The sequence below is a fragment of the Phyllobates terribilis genome, unplaced genomic scaffold (genome assembly GCF_046119375.1).
Source record: "Phyllobates terribilis strain yellow unplaced genomic scaffold, ASM4611937v1 Scaffold_971__1_contigs__length_502685, whole genome shotgun sequence".
NCBI classification, from domain to species: Eukaryota; Metazoa; Chordata; class Amphibia; order Anura; family Dendrobatidae; genus Phyllobates; species Phyllobates terribilis.
Window position 1 is genome coordinate 150,856 of NW_027363731.1, and position 15,204 is coordinate 166,059.

General features: G+C 41.8%; 8 non-coding genes across 8 annotated transcripts; all 8 read right to left on the reverse strand.

Moving 5' to 3' along the window:
* Positions 1–1,500: 1,500 nt before the first annotated feature.
* On the reverse strand, positions 1,501–1,572 carry TRNAE-CUC (transfer RNA glutamic acid (anticodon CUC)). The gene has a single exon. It is a non-coding gene; the product is annotated as a tRNA-Glu (tRNA).
* A 1,618-nt stretch (positions 1,573–3,190) lies between these two features.
* TRNAE-CUC (transfer RNA glutamic acid (anticodon CUC)) lies at positions 3,191–3,262 on the reverse strand. Its single transcript has one exon. It is a non-coding gene; the product is annotated as a tRNA-Glu (tRNA).
* A 1,618-nt stretch (positions 3,263–4,880) lies between these two features.
* TRNAE-CUC (transfer RNA glutamic acid (anticodon CUC)) lies at positions 4,881–4,952 on the reverse strand. The gene has a single exon. It is a non-coding gene; the product is annotated as a tRNA-Glu (tRNA).
* A 1,618-nt stretch (positions 4,953–6,570) lies between these two features.
* On the reverse strand, positions 6,571–6,642 carry TRNAE-CUC (transfer RNA glutamic acid (anticodon CUC)). The gene has a single exon. It is a non-coding gene; the product is annotated as a tRNA-Glu (tRNA).
* Positions 6,643–8,260: 1,618 nt separating this feature from the next.
* TRNAE-CUC (transfer RNA glutamic acid (anticodon CUC)) lies at positions 8,261–8,332 on the reverse strand. The gene has a single exon. It is a non-coding gene; the product is annotated as a tRNA-Glu (tRNA).
* Positions 8,333–9,950: 1,618 nt separating this feature from the next.
* On the reverse strand, positions 9,951–10,022 carry TRNAE-CUC (transfer RNA glutamic acid (anticodon CUC)). Its single transcript has one exon. It is a non-coding gene; the product is annotated as a tRNA-Glu (tRNA).
* A 1,619-nt stretch (positions 10,023–11,641) lies between these two features.
* Positions 11,642–11,713, reverse strand: TRNAE-CUC (transfer RNA glutamic acid (anticodon CUC)). The gene has a single exon. It is a non-coding gene; the product is annotated as a tRNA-Glu (tRNA).
* Positions 11,714–15,021: 3,308 nt separating this feature from the next.
* Positions 15,022–15,093, reverse strand: TRNAE-CUC (transfer RNA glutamic acid (anticodon CUC)). The gene has a single exon. It is a non-coding gene; the product is annotated as a tRNA-Glu (tRNA).
* Between the last annotated feature and the right edge of the window lie 111 nt (positions 15,094–15,204).

Consider the following 15,204-nt stretch of genomic DNA (forward strand, 5'->3'; position numbering starts at 1 on the left):
TCTCGTAATCTGAAGGTTGTGAGTTTGAGCCTCACACGGGGCACTGTTCCCTCCTTTTCTCGAGAGATTTTGTCACCAACTTATAACTTTTCCATTCAATTCTACAACGTTTTCCATTAGAAAGGAAATGGGAATCCAAATAACTTACAGGACCCATGAGTTGTTGAGTCTCTTGACACTTTGGTGTAAAAAGGGGTGGTTGAGAATGAGTTGAGCTACGAATCCAAATTGAATCTTGCGTGAAGGGTCAGAATGAAGTGCCAAAACGCGGGCGTTCAGCATTTTTGCCTGAAAAAAACAAATCCTACCTGAAATACGTTTGTTTTAAAAACACACGTCAGTCTTTGAATGTTGGCAACGGTGTAGAAAAGGATGTGTTTCCATACCGGGAGTCGAACCCAGGCCACCTGGGTGAAAACCAGGAATCCTAAGCGCTAGACCATACGGGAGAAGATGTACTGCCAGCTCACTTACAATATGAAAAAAAAGAGGTGTACTGCTTTGCACAAGCAACTTCCGCAGATTATTACATGCATCTTGCCTCGTTAGCGCAGCAGGTAGCGCGTCAGTCTCGTAATCTGAAGGTCGTGAGTTCGATTCTCACATGGGGCACTGGTACCTTGTTTCCGTAACTGATTTTGCCACTATCTTGGCTAGAGAGTCACAGCTCTTTTCCATTCAGTAACAAAACATCACCAATTGATGGAAGGGGAGCTCCAATGACAGACAGGGATAAAGGCTTGTTGAGTCCCTTAACACCCAGGAATTAAAAGTGAGAGATATGAATGGTTTGAGATATGACATCAAATAAGCTTTTGTGCAAATAAATATCCAAAAAACCTGGTGGTCTGCATTTTTGGCTGCAAAGAGCAGTTCCAACCTAAACTGATTCTGTCTGCAAGGCACGTGTCGGCTTTGGAATGTGGACACTAGTCCCAAAAAAAAGTCTCTCCCATAGCAGGAATTGAACCAGTCAACCAGGAATACTAACTAAGTCTTTCTCCACATGGTGTAAGCAGTACAGTAAACAGCAAGACAGGTGTAAAAAAAAAAAAAAAAGAGTGTTTTGCTTTGAATACAAAACATAAACATTACAAGAGCTAAAACACGCTACATGGTCAAGGTTTTTGGCACGTCAGTTGAATAATTTGAAGATCACGAGTTTTTTGCTCACAAGTGCCATCCTCCTTTTCTCAAGAGATTTTGTCACTAACTCTGAACTTTCCAATTCAGTTCTAAACTGTTTCCGATTAGAAAGAACATGGGAGCCCTAATGACTGACAGGACACATGGCTTGTTGAGTCCCTTGACACTTTTGTGTAAAACTGTGTAGTTGAAAAAGGCTTAAGCTATGAAACAAAAGGAAATCTTTTGCAAAAGTCATAATGCATCGCCAATGTTAAGTATTTTTGTTGCAAAGTGAAAATCTACCAGAAACATTTTTGATTGAAAAACACGCGTCAGTCTTTGAATGGTGGCAGTAGCTAAGATAAAGGTGCATTCCCATACCGGGAGTCGAACCCGGGCCACCTGGGTGAGAACCAGGAATCCTAACCGCTAGACCATATGGGAAAAGATGCGCTAACGTCTCAGTGACATTATGAAAAAAATAAGTTTTCTGCTATGCACAATAAACTTCTGCAGATCTGCAGGTGCAACTTGCTTCGTTAGCGCAGTAGGTAGTGCGTCAGTCTCGTAATCTGAAGGTTGTGAGTTTGAGCCTCACACGGGGCACTGTTCCCTCCTTTTCTCGAGAGATTTTGTCACCAACTTATAACTTTTCCATTCAATTCTACAATGTTTTCCATTAGAAAGGAAATGGGAATCCAAATAACTTACAGGACCCATGAGTTGTTGAGTCTCTTGACACTTTGGTGTAAAAAGGGGTGGTTGAGAATGAGTTGAGCTACGAATCCAAATTGAATCTTGCGTGAAGGGTCAGAATGAAGTGCCAAAACGCGGGCGTTCAGCATTTTTGCCTGAAAAAAACAAATCCTACCTGAAATACGTTTGTTTTAAAAACACACGTCAGTCTTTGAATGTTGGCAACGGTGTAGAAAAGGATGTGTTTCCATACCGGGAGTCGAACCCAGGCCACCTGGGTGAAAACCAGGAATCCTAAGCGCTAGACCATACGGGAGAAGATGTACTGCCAGCTCACTTACAATATGAAAAAAAAGAGGTGTACTGCTTTGCACAAGCAACTTCCGCAGATTATTACATGCATCTTGCCTCGTTAGCGCAGCAGGTAGCGCGTCAGTCTCGTAATCTGAAGGTCGTGAGTTCGATTCTCACATGGGGCACTGGTACCTTGTTTCCGTAACTGATTTTGCCACTATCTTGGCTAGAGAGTCACAGCTCTTTTCCATTCAGTAACAAAACATCACCAATTGATGGAAGGGGAGCTCCAATGACAGACAGGGATAAAGGCTTGTTGAGTCCCTTAACACCCAGGAATTAAAAGTGAGAGATATGAATGGTTTGAGATATGACATCAAATAAGCTTTTGTGCAAATAAATATCCAAAAAACCTGGTGGTCTGCATTTTTGGCTGCAAAGAGCAGTTCCAACCTAAACTGATTCTGTCTGCAAGGCACGTGTCGGCTTTGGAATGTGGACACTAGTCCCAAAAAAAAGTCTCTCCCATAGCAGGAATTGAACCAGTCAACCAGGAATACTAACTAAGTCTTTCTCCACATGGTGTAAGCAGTACAGTAAACAGCAAGACAGGTGTAAAAAAAAAAAAAAAGAGTGTTTTGCTTTGAATACAAAACATAAACATTACAAGAGCTAAAACACGCTACATGGTCAAGGTTTTTGGCACGTCAGTTGAATAATTTGAAGATCACGAGTTTTTTGCTCACAAGTGCCATCCTCCTTTTCTCAAGAGATTTTGTCACTAACTCTGAACTTTCCAATTCAGTTCTAAACTGTTTCCGATTAGAAAGAACATGGGAGCCCTAATGACTGACAGGACACATGGCTTGTTGAGTCCCTTGACACTTTTGTGTAAAACTGTGTAGTTGAAAAAGGCTTAAGCTATGAAACAAAAGGAAATCTTTTGCAAAAGTCATAATGCATCGCCAATGTTAAGTATTTTTGTTGCAAAGTGAAAATCTACCAGAAACATTTTTGATTGAAAAACACGCGTCAGTCTTTGAATGGTGGCAGTAGCTAAGATAAAGGTGCATTCCCATACCGGGAGTCGAACCCGGGCCACCTGGGTGAGAACCAGGAATCCTAACCGCTAGACCATATGGGAAAAGATGCGCTAACGTCTCAGTGACATTATGAAAAAAATAAGTTTTCTGCTATGCACAATAAACTTCTGCAGATCTGCAGGTGCAACTTGCTTCGTTAGCGCAGTAGGTAGTGCGTCTGTCTCGTAATCTGAAGGTTGTGAGTTTGAGCCTCACACGGGGCACTGTTCCCTCCTTTTCTCGAGAGATTTTGTCACCAACTTATAACTTTTCCATTCAATTCTACAACGTTTTCCATTAGAAAGGAAATGGGAATCCAAATAACTTACAGGACCCATGAGTTGTTGAGTCTCTTGACACTTTGGTGTAAAAAGGGGTGGTTGAGAATGAGTTGAGCTACGAATCCAAATTGAATCTTGCGTGAAGGGTCAGAATGAAGTGCCAAAACGCGGGCGTTCAGCATTTTTGCCTGAAAAAAACAAATCCTACCTGAAATACGTTTGTTTTAAAAACACACGTCAGTCTTTGAATGTTGGCAACGGTGTAGAAAAGGATGTGTTTCCATACCGGGAGTCGAACCCAGGCCACCTGGGTGAAAACCAGGAATCCTAAGCGCTAGACCATACGGGAGAAGATGTACTGCCAGCTCACTTACAATATGAAAAAAAAGAGGTGTACTGCTTTGCACAAGCAACTTCCGCAGATTATTACATGCATCTTGCCTCGTTAGCGCAGCAGGTAGCGCGTCAGTCTCGTAATCTGAAGGTCGTGAGTTCGATTCTCACATGGGGCACTGGTACCTTGTTTCCGTAACTGATTTTGCCACTATCTTGGCTAGAGAGTCACAGCTCTTTTCCATTCAGTAACAAAACATCACCAATTGATGGAAGGGGAGCTCCAATGACAGACAGGGATAAAGGCTTGTTGAGTCCCTTAACACCCAGGAATTAAAAGTGAGAGATATGAATGGTTTGAGATATGACATCAAATAAGCTTTTGTGCAAATAAATATCCAAAAAACCTGGTGGTCTGCATTTTTGGCTGCAAAGAGCAGTTCCAACCTAAACTGATTCTGTCTGCAAGGCACGTGTCGGCTTTGGAATGTGGACACTAGTCCCAAAAAAAAGTCTCTCCCATAGCAGGAATTGAACCAGTCAACCAGGAATACTAACTAAGTCTTTCTCCACATGGTGTAAGCAGTACAGTAAACAGCAAGACAGGTGTAAAAAAAAAAAAAAAGAGTGTTTTGCTTTGAATACAAAACATAAACATTACAAGAGCTAAAACACGCTACATGGTCAAGGTTTTTGGCACGTCAGTTGAATAATTTGAAGATCACGAGTTTTTTGCTCACAAGTGCCATCCTCCTTTTCTCAAGAGATTTTGTCACTAACTCTGAACTTTCCAATTCAGTTCTAAACTGTTTCCGATTAGAAAGAACATGGGAGCCCTAATGACTGACAGGACACATGGCTTGTTGAGTCCCTTGACACTTTTGTGTAAAACTGTGTAGTTGAAAAAGGCTTAAGCTATGAAACAAAAGGAAATCTTTTGCAAAAGTCATAATGCATCGCCAATGTTAAGTATTTTTGTTGCAAAGTGAAAATCTACCAGAAACATTTTTGATTGAAAAACACGCGTCAGTCTTTGAATGGTGGCAGTAGCTAAGATAAAGGTGCATTCCCATACCGGGAGTCGAACCCGGGCCACCTGGGTGAGAACCAGGAATCCTAACCGCTAGACCATATGGGAAAAGATGCGCTAACGTCTCAGTGACATTATGAAAAAAATAAGTTTTCTGCTATGCACAATAAACTTCTGCAGATCTGCAGGTGCAACTTGCTTCGTTAGCGCAGTAGGTAGTGCGTCAGTCTCGTAATCTGAAGGTTGTGAGTTTGAGCCTCACACGGGGCACTGTTCCCTCCTTTTCTCGAGAGATTTTGTCACCAACTTATAACTTTTCCATTCAATTCTACAACGTTTTCCATTAGAAAGGAAATGGGAATCCAAATAACTTACAGGACCCATGAGTTGTTGAGTCTCTTGACACTTTGGTGTAAAAAGGGGTGGTTGAGAATGAGTTGAGCTACGAATCCAAATTGAATCTTGCGTGAAGGGTCAGAATGAAGTGCCAAAACGCGGGCGTTCAGCATTTTTGCCTGAAAAAAACAAATCCTACCTGAAATACGTTTGTTTTAAAAACACACGTCAGTCTTTGAATGTTGGCAACGGTGTAGAAAAGGATGTGTTTCCATACCGGGAGTCGAACCCAGGCCACCTGGGTGAAAACCAGGAATCCTAAGCGCTAGACCATACGGGAGAAGATGTACTGCCAGCTCACTTACAATATGAAAAAAAAGAGGTGTACTGCTTTGCACAAGCAACTTCCGCAGATTATTACATGCATCTTGCCTCGTTAGCGCAGCAGGTAGCGCGTCAGTCTCGTAATCTGAAGGTCGTGAGTTCGATACTCACATGGGGCACTGGTACCTTGTTTCCGTAACTGATTTTGCCACTATCTTGGCTAGAGAGTCACAGCTCTTTTCCATTCAGTAACAAAACATCACCAATTGATGGAAGGGGAGCTCCAATGACAGACAGGGATAAAGGCTTGTTGAGTCCCTTAACACCCAGGAATTAAAAGTGAGAGATATGAATGGTTTGAGATATGACATCAAATAAGCTTTTGTGCAAATAAATATCCAAAAAACCTGGTGGTCTGCATTTTTGGCTGCAAAGAGCAGTTCCAACCTAAACTGATTCTGTCTGCAAGGCACGTGTCGGCTTTGGAATGTGGACACTAGTCCCAAAAAAAAGTCTCTCCCATAGCAGGAATTGAACCAGTCAACCAGGAATACTAACTAAGTCGTTCTCCACATGGTGTAAGCAGTACAGTAAACAGCAAGACAGGTGTAAAAAAAAAAAAAAAGAGTGTTTTGCTTTGAATACAAAACATAAACATTACAAGAGCTAAAACACGCTACATGGTCAAGGTTTTTGGCACGTCAGTTGAATAATTTGAAGATCACGAGTTTTTTGCTCACAAGTGCCATCCTCCTTTTCTCAAGAGATTTTGTCACTAACTCTGAACTTTCCAATTCAGTTCTAAACTGTTTCCGATTAGAAAGAACATGGGAGCCCTAATGACTGACAGGACACATGGCTTGTTGAGTCCCTTGACACTTTTGTGTAAAACTGTGTAGTTGAAAAAGGCTTAAGCTATGAAACAAAAGGAAATCTTTTGCAAAAGTCATAATGCATCGCCAATGTTAAGTATTTTTGTTGCAAAGTGAAAATCTACCAGAAACATTTTTGATTGAAAAACACGCGTCAGTCTTTGAATGGTGGCAGTAGCTAAGATAAAGGTGCATTCCCATACCGGGAGTCGAACCCGGGCCACCTGGGTGAGAACCAGGAATCCTAACCGCTAGACCATATGGGAAAAGATGCGCTAACGTCTCAGTGACATTATGAAAAAAATAAGTTTTCTGCTATGCACAATAAACTTCTGCAGATCTGCAGGTGCAACTTGCTTCGTTAGCGCAGTAGGTAGTGCGTCTGTCTCGTAATCTGAAGGTTGTGAGTTTGAGCCTCACACGGGGCACTGTTCCCTCCTTTTCTCGAGAGATTTTGTCACCAACTTATAACTTTTCCATTCAATTCTACAACGTTTTCCATTAGAAAGGAAATGGGAATCCAAATAACTTACAGGACCCATGAGTTGTTGAGTCTCTTGACACTTTGGTGTAAAAAGGGGTGGTTGAGAATGAGTTGAGCTACGAATCCAAATTGAATCTTGCGTGAAGGGTCAGAATGAAGTGCCAAAACGCGGGCGTTCAGCATTTTTGCCTGAAAAAAACAAATCCTACCTGAAATACGTTTGTTTTAAAAACACACGTCAGTCTTTGAATGTTGGCAACGGTGTAGAAAAGGATGTGTTTCCATACCGGGAGTCGAACCCAGGCCACCTGGGTGAAAACCAGGAATCCTAAGCGCTAGACCATACGGGAGAAGATGTACTGCCAGCTCACTTACAATATGAAAAAAAAGAGGTGTACTGCTTTGCACAAGCAACTTCCGCAGATTATTACATGCATCTTGCCTCGTTAGCGCAGCAGGTAGCGCGTCAGTCTCGTAATCTGAAGGTCGTGAGTTCGATTCTCACATGGGGCACTGGTACCTTGTTTCCGTAACTGATTTTGCCACTATCTTGGCTAGAGAGTCACAGCTCTTTTCCATTCAGTAACAAAACATCACCAATTGATGGAAGGGGAGCTCCAATGACAGACAGGGATAAAGGCTTGCTGAGTCCCTTAACACCCAGGAATTAAAAGTGAGAGATATGAATGGTTTGAGATATGACATCAAATAAGCTTTTGTGCAAATAAATATCCAAAAAACCTGGTGGTCTGCATTTTTGGCTGCAAAGAGCAGTTCCAACCTAAACTGATTCTGTCTGCAAGGCACGTGTCGGCTTTGGAATGTGGACACTAGTCCCAAAAAAAAGTCTCTCCCATAGCAGGAATTGAACCAGTCAACCAGGAATACTAACTAAGTCTTTCTCCACATGGTGTAAGCAGTACAGTAAACAGCAAGACAGGTGTAAAAAAAAAAAAAAAGAGTGTTTTGCTTTGAATACAAAACATAAACATTACAAGAGCTAAAACACGCTACATGGTCAAGGTTTTTGGCACGTCAGTTGAATAATTTGAAGATCACGAGTTTTTTGCTCACAAGTGCCATCCTCCTTTTCTCAAGAGATTTTGTCACTAACTCTGAACTTTCCAATTCAGTTCTAAACTGTTTCCGATTAGAAAGAACATGGGAGCCCTAATGACTGACAGGACACATGGCTTGTTGAGTCCCTTGACACTTTTGTGTAAAACTGTGTAGTTGAAAAAGGCTTAAGCTATGAAACAAAAGGAAATCTTTTGCAAAAGTCATAATGCATCGCCAATGTTAAGTATTTTTGTTGCAAAGTGAAAATCTACCAGAAACATTTTTGATTGAAAAACACGCGTCAGTCTTTGAATGGTGGCAGTAGCTAAGATAAAGGTGCATTCCCATACCGGGAGTCGAACCCGGGCCACCTGGGTGAGAACCAGGAATCCTAACCGCTAGACCATATGGGAAAAGATGCGCTAACGTCTCAGTGACATTATGAAAAAAATAAGTTTTCTGCTATGCACAATAAACTTCTGCAGATCTGCAGGTGCAACTTGCTTCGTTAGCGCAGTAGGTAGTGCGTCAGTCTCGTAATCTGAAGGTTGTGAGTTTGAGCCTCACACGGGGCACTGTTCCCTCCTTTTCTCGAGAGATTTTGTCACCAACTTATAACTTTTCCATTCAATTCTACAACGTTTTCCATTAGAAAGGAAATGGGAATCCAAATAACTTACAGGACCCATGAGTTGTTGAGTCTCTTGACACTTTGGTGTAAAAAGGGGTGGTTGAGAATGAGTTGAGCTACGAATCCAAATTGAATCTTGCGTGAAGGGTCAGAATGAAGTGCCAAAACGCGGGCGTTCAGCATTTTTGCCTGAAAAAAACAAATCCTACCTGAAATACGTTTGTTTTAAAAACACACGTCAGTCTTTGAATGTTGGCAACGGTGTAGAAAAGGATGTGTTTCCATACCGGGAGTCGAACCCAGGCCACCTGGGTGAAAACCAGGAATCCTAAGCGCTAGACCATACGGGAGAAGATGTACTGCCAGCTCACTTACAATATGAAAAAAAAGAGGTGTACTGCTTTGCACAAGCAACTTCCGCAGATTATTACATGCATCTTGCCTCGTTAGCGCAGCAGGTAGCGCGTCAGTCTCGTAATCTGAAGGTCGTGAGTTCGATTCTCACATGGGGCACTGGTACCTTGTTTCCGTAACTGATTTTGCCACTATCTTGGCTAGAGAGTCACAGCTCTTTTCCATTCAGTAACAAAACATCACCAATTGATGGAAGGGGAGCTCCAATGACAGACAGGGATAAAGGCTTGTTGAGTCCCTTAACACCCAGGAATTAAAAGTGAGAGATATGAATGGTTTGAGATATGACATCAAATAAGCTTTTGTGCAAATAAATATCCAAAAAACCTGGTGGTCTGCATTTTTGGCTGCAAAGAGCAGTTCCAACCTAAACTGATTCTGTCTGCAAGGCACGTGTCGGCTTTGGAATGTGGACACTAGTCCCAAAAAAAAGTCTCTCCCATAGCAGGAATTGAACCAGTCAACCAGGAATACTAACTAAGTCTTTCTCCACATGGTGTAAGCAGTACAGTAAACAGCAAGACAGGTGTAAAAAAAAAAAAAAAGAGTGTTTTGCTTTGAATACAAAACATAAACATTACAAGAGCTAAAACACGCTACATGGTCAAGGTTTTTGGCACGTCAGTTGAATAATTTGAAGATCACGAGTTTTTTGCTCACAAGTGCCATCCTCCTTTTCTCAAGAGATTTTGTCACTAACTCTGAACTTTCCAATTCAGTTCTAAACTGTTTCCGATTAGAAAGAACATGGGAGCCCTAATGACTGACAGGACACATGGCTTGTTGAGTCCCTTGACACTTTTGTGTAAAACTGTGTAGTTGAAAAAGGCTTAAGCTATGAAACAAAAGGAAATCTTTTGCAAAAGTCATAATGCATCGCCAATGTTAAGTATTTTTGTTGCAAAGTGAAAATCTACCAGAAACATTTTTGATTGAAAAACACGCGTCAGTCTTTGAATGGTGGCAGTAGCTAAGATAAAGGTGCATTCCCATACCGGGAGTCGAACCCGGGCCACCTGGGTGAGAACCAGGAATCCTAACCGCTAGACCATATGGGAAAAGATGCGCTAACGTCTCAGTGACATTATGAAAAAAATAAGTTTTCTGCTATGCACAATAAACTTCTGCAGATCTGCAGGTGCAACTTGCTTCGTTAGCGCAGTAGGTAGTGCGTCAGTCTCGTAATCTGAAGGTTGTGAGTTTGAGCCTCACACGGGGCACTGTTCCCTCCTTTTCTCGAGAGATTTTGTCACCAACTTATAACTTTTCCATTCAATTCTACAACGTTTTCCATTAGAAAGGAAATGGGAATCCAAATAACTTACAGGACCCATGAGTTGTTGAGTCTCTTGACACTTTGGTGTAAAAAGGGGTGGTTGAGAATGAGTTGAGCTACGAATCCAAATTGAATCTTGCGTGAAGGGTCAGAATGAAGTGCCAAAACGCGGGCGTTCAGCATTTTTGCCTGAAAAAAACAAATCCTACCTGAAATACGTTTGTTTTAAAAACACACGTCAGTCTTTGAATGTTGGCAACGGTGTAGAAAAGGATGTGTTTCCATACCGGGAGTCGAACCCAGGCCACCTGGGTGAAAACCAGGAATCCTAAGCGCTAGACCATACGGGAGAAGATGTACTGCCAGCTCACTTACAATATGAAAAAAAAGAGGTGTACTGCTTTGCACAAGCAACTTCCGCAGATTATTACATGCATCTTGCCTCGTTAGCGCAGCAGGTAGCGCGTCAGTCTCGTAATCTGAAGGTCGTGAGTTCGATTCTCACATGGGGCACTGGTACCTTGTTTCCGTAACTGATTTTGCCACTATCTTGGCTAGAGAGTCACAGCTCTTTTCCATTCAGTAACAAAACATCACCAATTGATGGAAGGGGAGCTCCAATGACAGACAGGGATAAAGGCTTGTTGAGTCCCTTAACACCCAGGAATTAAAAGTGAGAGATATGAATGGTTTGAGATATGACATCAAATAAGCTTTTGTGCAAATAAATATCCAAAAAACCTGGTGGTCTGCATTTTTGGCTGCAAAGAGCAGTTCCAACCTAAACTGATTCTGTCTGCAAGGCACGTGTCGGCTTTGGAATGTGGACACTAGTCCCAAAAAAAAGTCTCTCCCATAGCAGGAATTGAACCAGTCAACCAGGAATACTAACTAAGTCTTTCTCCACATGGTGTAAGCAGTACAGTAAACAGCAAGACAGGTGTAAAAAAAAAAAAAAAAGAGTGTTTTGCTTTGAATACAAAACATAAACATTACAAGAGCTAAAACACGCTACATGGTCAAGGTTTTTGGCACGTCAGTTGAATAATTTGAAGATCACGAGTTTTTTGCTCACAAGTGCCATCCTCCTTTTCTCAAGAGATTTTGTAACTAACTCTGAACTTTCCAATTCAGTTCTAAACTGTTTCCGATTAGAAAGAACATGGGAGCCCTAATGACTGACAGGACACATGGCTTGTTGAGTCCCTTGACACTTTTGTGTAAAACTGTGTAGTTGAAAAAGGCTTAAGCTATGAAACAAAAGGAAATCTTTTGCAAAAGTCATAATGCATCGCCAATGTTAAGTATTTTTGTTGCAAAGTGAAAATCTACCAGAAACATTTTTGATTGAAAAACACGCGTCAGTCTTTGAATGGTGGCAGTAGCTAAGATAAAGGTGCATTCCCATACCGGGAGTCGAACCCGGGCCACCTGGGTGAGAACCAGGAATCCTAACCGCTAGACCATATGGGAAAAGATGCGCTAACGTCTCAGTGACATTATGAAAAAAATAAGTTTTCTGCTATGCACAATAAACTTCTGCAGATCTGCAGGTGCAACTTGCTTCGTTAGCGCAGTAGGTAGTGCGTCTGTCTCGTAATCTGAAGGTTGTGAGTTTGAGCCTCACACGGGGCACTGTTCCCTCCTTTTCTCGAGAGATTTTGTCACCAACTTATAACTTTTCCATTCAATTCTACAACGTTTTCCATTAGAAAGGAAATGGGAATCCAAATAACTTACAGGACCCATGAGTTGTTGAGTCTCTTGACACTTTGGTGTAAAAAGGGGTGGTTGAGAATGAGTTGAGCTACGAATCCAAATTGAATCTTGCGTGAAGGGTCAGAATGAAGTGCCAAAACGCGGGCGTTCAGCATTTTTGCCTGAAAAAAACAAATCCTACCTGAAATACGTTTGTTTTAAAAACACACGTCAGTCTTTGAATGTTGGCAACGGTGTAGAAAAGGATGTGTTTCCATACCGGGAGTCGAACCCAGGCCACCTGGGTGAAAACCAGGAATCCTAAGCGCTAGACCATACGGGAGAAGATGTACTGCCAGCTCACTTACAATATGAAAAAAAAGAGGTGTACTGCTTTGCACAAGCAACTTCCGCAGATTATTACATGCATCTTGCCTCGTTAGCGCAGCAGGTAGCGCGTCAGTCTCGTAATCTGAAGGTCGTGAGTTCGATTCTCACATGGGGCACTGGTACCTTGTTTCCGTAACTGATTTTGCCACTATCTTGGCTAGAGAGTCACAGCTCTTTTCCATTCAGTAACAAAACATCACCAATTGATGGAAGGGGAGCTCCAATGACAGACAGGGATAAAGGCTTGTTGAGTCCCTTAACACCCAGGAATTAAAAGTGAGAGATATGAATGGTTTGAGATATGACATCAAATAAGCTTTTGTGCAAATAAATATCCAAAAAACCTGGTGGTCTGCATTTTTGGCTGCAAAGAGCAGTTCCAACCTAAACTGATTCTGTCTGCAAGGCACGTGTCGGCTTTGGAATGTGGACACTAGTCCCAAAAAAAAGTCTCTCCCATAGCAGGAATTGAACCAGTCAACCAGGAATACTAACTAAGTCTTTCTCCACATGGTGTAAGCAGTACAGTAAACAGCAAGACAGGTGTAAAAAAAAAAAAAAAGAGTGTTTTGCTTTGAATACAAAACATAAACATTACAAGAGCTAAAACACGCTACATGGTCAAGGTTTTTGGCACGTCAGTTGAATAATTTGAAGATCACGAGTTTTTTGCTCACAAGTGCCATCCTCCTTTTCTCAAGAGATTTTGTCACTAACTCTGAACTTTCCAATTCAGTTCTAAACTGTTTCCGATTAGAAAGAACATGGGAGCCCTAATGACTGACAGGACACATGGCTTGTTGAGTCCCTTGACACTTTTGTGTAAAACTGTGTAGTTGAAAAAGGCTTAAGCTATGAAACAAAAGGAAATCTTTTGCAAAAGTCATAATGCATCGCCAATGTTAAGTATTTTTGTTGCAAAGTGAAAATCTACCAGAAACATTTTTGATTGAAAAACACGCGTCAGTCTTTGAATGGTGGCAGTAGCTAAGATAAAGGTGCATTCCCGTACCGGGAGTCGAACCCGGGCCACCTGGGTGAGAACCAGGAATCCTAACCGCTAGACCATATGGGAAAAGATGCGCTAACGTCTCAGTGACATTATGAAAAAAATAAGTTTTCTGCTATGCACAATAAACTTCTGCAGATCTGCAGGTGCAACTTGCTTCGTTAGCGCAGTAGGTAGTGCGTCAGTCTCGTAATCTGAAGGTTGTGAGTTTGAGCCTCACACGGGGCACTGTTCCCTCCTTTTCTCGAGAGATTTTGTCACCAACTTATAACTTTTCCATTCAATTCTACAACGTTTTCCATTAGAAAGGAAATGGGAATCCAAATAACTTACAGGACCCATGAGTTGTTGAGTCTCTTGACACTTTGGTGTAAAAAGGGGTGGTTGAGAATGAGTTGAGCTACGAATCCAAATTGAATCTTGCGTGAAGGGTCAGAATGAAGTGCCAAAACGCGGGCGTTCAGCATTTTTGCCTGAAAAAAACAAATCCTACCTGAAATACGTTTGTTTTAAAAACACACGTCAGTCTTTGAATGTTGGCAACGGTGTAGAAAAGGATGTGTTTCCATACCGGGAGTCGAACCCAGGCCACCTGGGTGAAAACCAGGAATCCTAAGCGCTAGACCATACGGGAGAAGATGTACTGCCAGCTCACTTACAATATGAAAAAAAAGAGGTGTACTGCTTTGCACAAGCAACTTCCGCAGATTATTACATGCATCTTGCCTCGTTAGCGCAGCAGGTAGCGCGTCAGTCTCGTAATCTGAAGGTCGTGAGTTCGATTCTCACATGGGGCACTGGTACCTTGTTTCCGTAACTGATTTTGCCACTATCTTGGCTAGAGAGTCACAGCTCTTTTCCATTCAGTAACAAAACATCACCAATTGATGGAAGGGGAGCTCCAATGACAGACAGGGATAAAGGCTTGTTGAGTCCCTTAACACCCAGGAATTAAAAGTGAGAGATATGAATGGTTTGAGATATGACATCAAATAAGCTTTTGTGCAAATAAATATCCAAAAAACCTGGTGGTCTGCATTTTTGGCTGCAAAGAGCAGTTCCAACCTAAACTGATTCTGTCTGCAAGGCACGTGTCGGCTTTGGAATGTGGACACTAGTCCCAAAAAAAAGTCTCTCCCATAGCAGGAATTGAACCAGTCAACCAGGAATACTAACTAAGTCTTTCTCCACATGGTGTAAGCAGTACAGTAAACAGCAAGACAGGTGTAAAAAAAAAAAAAAAGAGTGTTTTGCTTTGAATACAAAACATAAACATTACAAGAGCTAAAACACGCTACATGGTCAAGGTTTTTGGCACGTCAGTTGAATAATTTGAAGATCACGAGTTTTTTGCTCACAAGTGCCATCCTCCTTTTCTCAAGAGATTTTGTCACTAACTCTGAACTTTCCAATTCAGTTCTAAACTGTTTCCGATTAGAAAGAACATGGGAGCCCTAATGACTGACAGGACACATGGCTTGTTGAGTCCCTTGACACTTTTGTGTAAAACTGTGTAGTTGAAAAAGGCTTAAGCTATGAAACAAAAGGAAATCTTTTGCAAAAGTCATAATGCATCGCCAATGTTAAGTATTTTTGTTGCAAAGTGAAAATCTACCAGAAACATTTTTGATTGAAAAACACGCGTCAGTCTTTGAATGGTGGCAGTAGCTAAGATAAAGGTGCATTCCCATACCGGGAGTCGAACCCGGGCCACCTGGGTGAGAACCAGGAATCCTAACCGCTAGACCATATGGGAAAAGATGCGCTAACGTCTCAGTGACATTATGAAAAAAATAAGTTTTCTGCTATGCACAATAAACTTCTGCAGATCTGCAGGTGCAACTTGCTTCGTTAGCGCAGTAGGTAG